Below are 7,387 nucleotides of genomic sequence, written 5' to 3'. Positions count from 1 at the left end.
TCACAGTGTGATGCTGCAGGTCGTGCTCTGCCTCACAACTTGTTGCTTCTGGCAGCAAGCACCCACTGGCCTGGAGCAAGGTCTTCTAACACTTCCTTAGTCCTTACGGTTCCCTTTTCTGCTGTTTGGTTTTTTGTTTTTGGTTTTTTGGGTTTTTTTTTCCTCAAGTGGGCAGTTTTACTACAATTCTATACTGTTCCTACTGGGAGTAGTCTGAATAACTCAATTTTCAGTTTTCTGGAAATTTGACAAAAGTAAAAAAAAAAAAAAAAAGACTTTATTTCTGAGCTTGGGTTTTTAAACACGTCTTAAATAAATCAAATGATGTGTCTAAGCAGAAAAGACTTGCAAGCAATTTTACTTTAGAAAGATGTCAAGGCAATGCATCTTGTCTTTCAGAAAGACCATTCTGTTATCCATGAATAACCATATAAAATTTAGAGAGGTTTACAGAATAGTTTGCTACAATGAAATTTGTACTGGCTGCTCCTTTTCCAAAACAGTTTTGCATTTTTCCAAGTCTGGTCCTGATATCTTTGTAGGTGAAAACCTGCATTTTTGTCAGTGATTTAAAGGCACAAAAGCTCTATTTTGGAAATTAAAGGTTATCCAGATAACTGTTACATGAAGGATGGTGTGGGAAAGCCAAATTTGCCGAAAATGCACTCCAGTTTTGTCATAATGTTGGAAATAGGAATTATTTTCAGGTGGTTGTAGCAAAATCCCAACTTTCTGGAGAACGATGGGAATTATGGTGAATAATCTGGACCTTTCAGACCTGTGCTGCTTTAGCCTAACAAAATGGTTAACACTTCAGTCTGTAACTGGATTTACTGAGCATATCCCTCTGTCAAAGAAGAACCCATCACTAAAACATGTATCTTTTTGATTAACCTATAATGGCTGAAGACGACCTAGCATTTTTTTGCATAGTCCCTTAATTCACTGACATTTGGCTATATCAGCATTCTGAGTTTGGAAACATCTGCACGACTTTTGCATAGATATAAATGGTGAGAAGTGGAATGGTGGAGAGGAGCTTAACGATACTTTTTCCAAAATCTCAGAAAAAATGCTTGCAAGTAGCTAACTCGGCAATCTGACCTTCTGACCCAATGAAAGCCACTGTAAAAACAGAATATAACCTTCCTACAAACATCAGCTTGACTTACCTGCGTTTTATACCTGTCTCCTTTGGAATCTTAACAGACTATTCAGTGAGATACAAACACACATTTAGGTGTCTTGCTGATAACCGTAAAGCGACTGTAAAAGGCACCAGACTGGAACATTGTCCAAGTCAAAGGGGTGAAAAAAAAGTGGTAGTGGCAGATCATGCCTTAGAACAGCGCTTGGAATGCTCTCAGGCTGCATCAAAGCAGTCTTCAGAAAATGACAGCTAAGGATGGGGAGGGGAAAGTTTTTTCTGTCACACTGAAATTTAGCCCAAGAAAAACTCTGGATATGTAATGTTGCATCTTGAAACCTAGCTGGAATTTTCCCCTGCAGCATTGTGCAGTGTTAGCAAGAACACTACTGGTTCCCTAGAGTTAATATGTAAGTTTGTAATACAGGGTCCATGTTTATTTCTAGATATCTTCTGTTGTCTGTCCTGTACTTCATGCCAACATTTCATATAACTGCTGAAAGAGAGATCTGAACTCCAATGGTGATGTTTGTTTAACAATATTAAATATTATACTGAGCTTCCTCTTACTCAATTCTTCCATACCGCATTGAGTACACTTTCAACAAAGTTGTCCTGGTATTACAGAAAGAAACATATCAATTAAATTTTAAGATGACTGCATTTTCACACACATCTGTGTCTAAAGTTACAGGGTAACTAGTGTTATTTCAGATGTGGGGGACCAAAGGACAGTGATTCCAAGAGTAATTGACATGGAAAAAAAGGACACATCTTTAAATATTCCACTGCACCATGCTGTGCAAAGTGAAAGAGTAGATACCAAGTGGATTACTTCATTCTCAGACTCCTACTGGAGAAATACTTTCAGGGATACCTACGTAACCAACTTCTGCTTGCATATGGGCAGGCTTCATTTTGTGCTGCGTGCTGTCTTGTGCTGGATACAACATAATTAGTAAGGATGGAGAGATGCCATGGTAGAGCCATAACTCTCAAGGAACTTGAGCCATGAATTTTACAAGAACACCTCCTTTATCAGAAAAAACCCGCCCATTCACCACTGTGTTCAGGTGGTTATATGCAGGTGGTTTGCACTTGAAGGAGACTGCAAGAGAGTGGAAAGCATTCAGAAACTAAAGGGAAAGCTATTAATATTTCACTGGGATTCATGTTCCTACTAAGTTACACCTACGTCGACCAAAATGTACTACAATTGCATGACACTTTTGAGTAATGGATTTGATATAACATTGTAAGAACAATGCCAGAGCACTTTTGGAAAGTAAGTCCTTTTCAAAGTGATCTCTCAGAAAACAGACTATTAGCAACCCCCTAATTTTTTGGCACTCAGTTTTATTCATTGCTGTGTCATCTTTGTTTTAAAGACCATAAGTTTTGTTGGTGTGAATGGACTGTGAGATATATACTAAACCTAGAGACGTTCACATGCCAGGATCACAGCCACAGCCAGCAACTGCAGCTCTGTTTTGGCAGTGGTTTTGTTCTTTGTTTTGCTTTGACTTTTTACATAGCTAATGATAACGCAAGGAAGGTAGCCAACTAGCAATTTTTTTTCTTCCTCAAAACGAAAAATTGATTTCTGCCAAAGAGGATGGAACCAGCAAAAAGAATGCTACTTCTCTGTCTGCAGGTGGAGGTGAAATAATGCTGAAAAAGGTGTTGCCATCTCCTTTTTCCAGTCCTGTGCCTACAGATGTGTGGCTTGGCTGTTATATTTTTTTCCATTGGACAGTAGCGCATTTTTTAAATAACTGTAATTATCAGCATATTTCTAAGTAAGTGCCTGTAATTCTGGACACGTGGTCAGGTACCAGTCTTTTCCTGCTCTGGTGCATTGTGTTTGCTATTCTTATCACTGGTGTTTGGCTCCCATGCAAAACAAGTCAAACATCCCAAAGAGATATATGCCTTTTATTTGAAAAGAGATGGACTCATAGATATAAAACGAGCAAGAAGGCCCATCAGATGAGCAAACATAAACATGGAAAGGCTTTGATTGCTGTAGCAGAATAGGCAGATACCTGCTAAGGTACAGCTAACAGCATTCCATGACAGGGCATATCTTCTAGGCACATCCTCAGTTCTGATGCTAAGCCACTTATCTTGGGTGATCAGCCACTTCTCTGCAGCTTTACAGAGTTCTCTCATTAAAATAAGCATTTTTAAATCAACCAGAATGACTATTCATAGTCTCACTGCACCTAAATAATTCAAACACCTAATTCCAATAAGCTCAATTTGTCGTTTACTGTCTTACTCCTGTAGTCCTCTGCTGGAACAAATTCAAGACCACAAGTCTACATCCTCAATGCCTAAATATTTGTGCAAACCTGGACTTCATGCCAAAATCCAGAACACAGAAAAGAGCAGCCAGAACATGCAGTATTTGGTGCTTACTTCCAAGTGAGGGAGAAAGACCTCAAACAGGGTAACACGCAGACCTCATTGTCTCTACACTCTCTATCACCAAGTCCATCTGCAGACATTTTTAAAATGAGGCTGAAAAGCATACACCAGCCCCCAGTTTTCATACATATATGGAAAGGTTTTGTATATGTATAGTTATGTATGGTGGATACATGCTTTCCCGATTGCAAAGTTAAGCTTGAATTCGATAACCCAATTGCACAATTTGATGACTTTCCAAAGCCCATCTCGACATACACCTACACACATATGTATGAATGACTCTGCTTTTCTTTTATATATGTATCACGTATATATATGAATGACTCTACTTTGTTAAGTTACTCCTTTCTTTTTGTTTAGGTAGTCCCCTAATTACCTGTTAACAAGGCATTTACCGTGGCAGGGGCTGGAAAAATGTTCTTTCACACCACACTGGCCTTTAGGGCCTTGGGAAGGGCTCGCAAGCAGGAGAAGCCAATGCAAGTCAGTCTTCTTGGTCTTGTTGACCAAGTCTTGGTAGGCTGCCTATTTCACTATGCTCTATATTGTCAATATTACTGATTCTCATTTACAGAGCTAAATGGATTTATAGCTTCATTAAAGTGAATTCAGGCTGCCTTCCCTGAAGAAGTGCATATCTGTTCATCAGACACTTTTAGGTGCACAGTTTGAAAGTGATTCATGCACGGTCTTCTGCTTGAATTCTTCTGCTAAGCCGTTCACCTCTGTTCAGCTACATTAGGCTTCAGACAACACGCCCTCCCTGTTCTTCCTATTTTGTCCTTTACTTCACTGGCAACAGTAGTGATATTAAGACTGCCAGCATCAGGCTTCTGAGTCAGCTCTTTCCTGTTCAGCCTGGCATTTGTGTGTATTTCTTTGTTGCTGTGCTCTTTATTACAGTATTGAGAAGTTTACCCAGTAGTTTACCTTTACAATTTGACTGGTTGTGATGTAATGGAGGCGCAACTAGATGTCTGTTTCCAGCCAAGTTGCACCAACCGGCTCCAAAACGATTACTGCAGTATAGTATCCATTGATACGCTATGCTGCTTTGCTTACAGTAACCACTGCAGCAGTATCTGACTGTATGTATCACTTCCCAAACCCTAGATAGTGGTTTACAGTAATGAGATAATTTATGTGCATTCCTAATGTCTACTAAGCTCTACTGGGAATGTCTGGCCCTGGATTTTGCTATGTGTGACATAGGTGTTTACCAGGTCTCTCATCTCTCTTACAGTTATTGGCATGTAAGAAGTCAAAATGGCCCTAATGTGTATTTTCAAGAACAACTTTTCTCAAGAGTATGTGTTTAATAGTATATTGCTTATATATAATGCCTTTTTTTCATGTGCAGATCCTCAAAGTATCCTTAGGATGATAGTAGCAATTGTGACCCTCTGATCAGTGCTTATTCTTGTTCTTTCAAGTTCCTGCCTTCAATTTCCTATATAGTTGCTTTAAATGATACTTTCCCTTAAGAAGAAAAATGTGTTTTTCATAGCTTCCTCTTTATGATCTAGGACTGCCGTGTGAGAAACCATTTACATGCATCCCATAGTATCTCAGTTTTAGCCCTGCTATTCCAAGAAGGTCATAGAACAGTGTTCTGGGGTGTGTTGGGTACTTCATAAAAATGCCTCTGAATATTTACAGTAGTTTCTGAAGACTCTCCTTCCCCACTGTGCTGGTGGAGCTTATTATACATGCAAGTGATTACAAGATAATTCAGTTGTGCATATATTTTTCTGTGGGCATTAGTAAGATTAATGTGAAACCTCCTGGTTGCCTTAATTCTAGAAACAAAGTCCGAGACCCTACTCTTTGCTTTATCGTTTAGATGAATTACATCTCTTGCATTTCCATCTTTTACTCATCCTGGGGGTTTAATATGTACTAGGTCAACATGGAAAAAACCCACATTAAATATTTTTTAATGAAGGCTTTGGTATAATGTAATAGTATCTTTTAGATGTGGGTTATCTTCCCTGTTGGTTTTACCTGTCGAAAGCAAGCTGCGGGTAAGTTAGCAATGTCATGTATGGTGCAGCAGTGGGACAGAAATCACTTCCGTCTTCCCTACTGACATTGATCAAAGAGAAGAGATTGACTTCACACCTTGCACACCTTGCTATGCTTCTTGTTGTGCTGTCTTTACAACCAAAACCTCTGTGTTTCAACGTTAATCTCTAAAGTGTCTGAGTCCTATTAGTGAGTCTTGTTGCCTGTCGTGCTTTTCAAATCCTGTATACTTGATCCCTAGGGCATTCTACCATTCCTACCAATTTGCCTGATAAAATCCACAACATGGTGATGTAGCTGTTTTCTTTATCAAGCAGCAGCTTCCAACATCATCCTTTGGCAGCAAGTGTAAGAAAAGGTTTTTTTTGCCTTGTGAGGTTAATACTGATTGTAAGCATTTCATATTGACTCCTCGGTAATGCATTGAATTGCTTGAATCTATCCAGATATACAGCCTTCAAAGTTTTGTGAGGGCTACCAGTTTGGCAAGTCCTGTGACTTCTCAGAATTAGTCTCTTTTTTCCATGTCTTTCCATGTCTTTTTTTTTTTTTTTTTTCCCCTGTCAATACAAGTAGGAAATCTGCAAAATAGGTGTGGTACTGGCTTGATCGTTTTATCCATTTCTAGTTATAAGGTCCCTCAAAAACCACCAGCATGGTGTTTTGGTATGAGGGAAATGCACATCTAATTACTGCAGGAAATAATTATCCTAGGTGCAGCATTACTGAGTTCATGAAGTCCTTATCAGAAAGAACCTTTGCTTCAGTATTTTTTCATAGATTTCTTTGATATGCTAACTGCAATATAAATTGTTGTGGTGGTGTGATTGATGTTTGTTTCACGATACATCTGTCGGTGGTGATCTTTTTTCTTCCTCTTACATAATTCTCCAAAGGCCTTTGGAATCCAGTACGTTCACTTGTGCCCTAGAAACTTTTTGGCAAGCAGTTTTCAATTTCCATGCTGCTGCCTGAGCTTTGCACCCTGTGTTCTTCTGAGTTTTATGATCCACCTATTTTTGTTGGTTTGTATTCCACTGATGTCATACCTCCACAGAAGCTCGTATTCTCAGTGGCTGGTTGCATTCTTCTTTATGGTACCATTTAAAAACAGTTGGTGTAGCTGATATATGAGACCCGTATACATTTAATCAGTGTATTTTCTCAATAGCACACAAAACACTGATTTTGTTTAAACTCTATTTCTGTGCTTCATTTTCCACCAATTTTGATATATTTTTCATGAGTTTTCATGTTTGATAAACTGCTGTTGAATCTATTCTACTTACGCTTATATTTAGCTGTGAGCTACTTCACATATTTCTAACGATCCTACCAGATCTGCTGCAAACTCTCTGCAATTCTCACTAAAAGTGTCTGCGGTTCATCCTTTTCACCAGCCTGTCTGTCGTTTTTGTTTCCGATAGCTAATAAACAGTATTCCACCTCAAAGAAATTGTTGGTGGCACTGCACCTGGAAAAGTGCAGCTGCAGTCAGCTGTAGCTCGGTGGTCTTTGGCAGTATGGAAGAACCATTCAGTGAACACACTTCAGTCAAGAGCCAAAACTGGAAGCTTTTGTTTGGCAAGAGGTTGTTAATATTTCTTTCCTGGATTTGAAGTACTTCAGGTTTAGCAATGAAAAAGTACTGAAAAGTTTTGAGGAACAGCAGGAAATATTTGAAGGGGTTTTTTGTTCTGAGTTCCTTTAAGGCATTCATGTGTGACCTCCAATTGATAAAAAACATGGCTACCAACTTTTCTGTAAGTGGAAGCAGGTGTA

Source organism: Falco cherrug, chromosome 1 (genome assembly GCF_023634085.1).
Source record: "Falco cherrug isolate bFalChe1 chromosome 1, bFalChe1.pri, whole genome shotgun sequence".
NCBI classification, from domain to species: Eukaryota; Metazoa; Chordata; class Aves; order Falconiformes; family Falconidae; genus Falco; species Falco cherrug.
Note: the sequence above shows the minus strand (reverse complement) of the source record.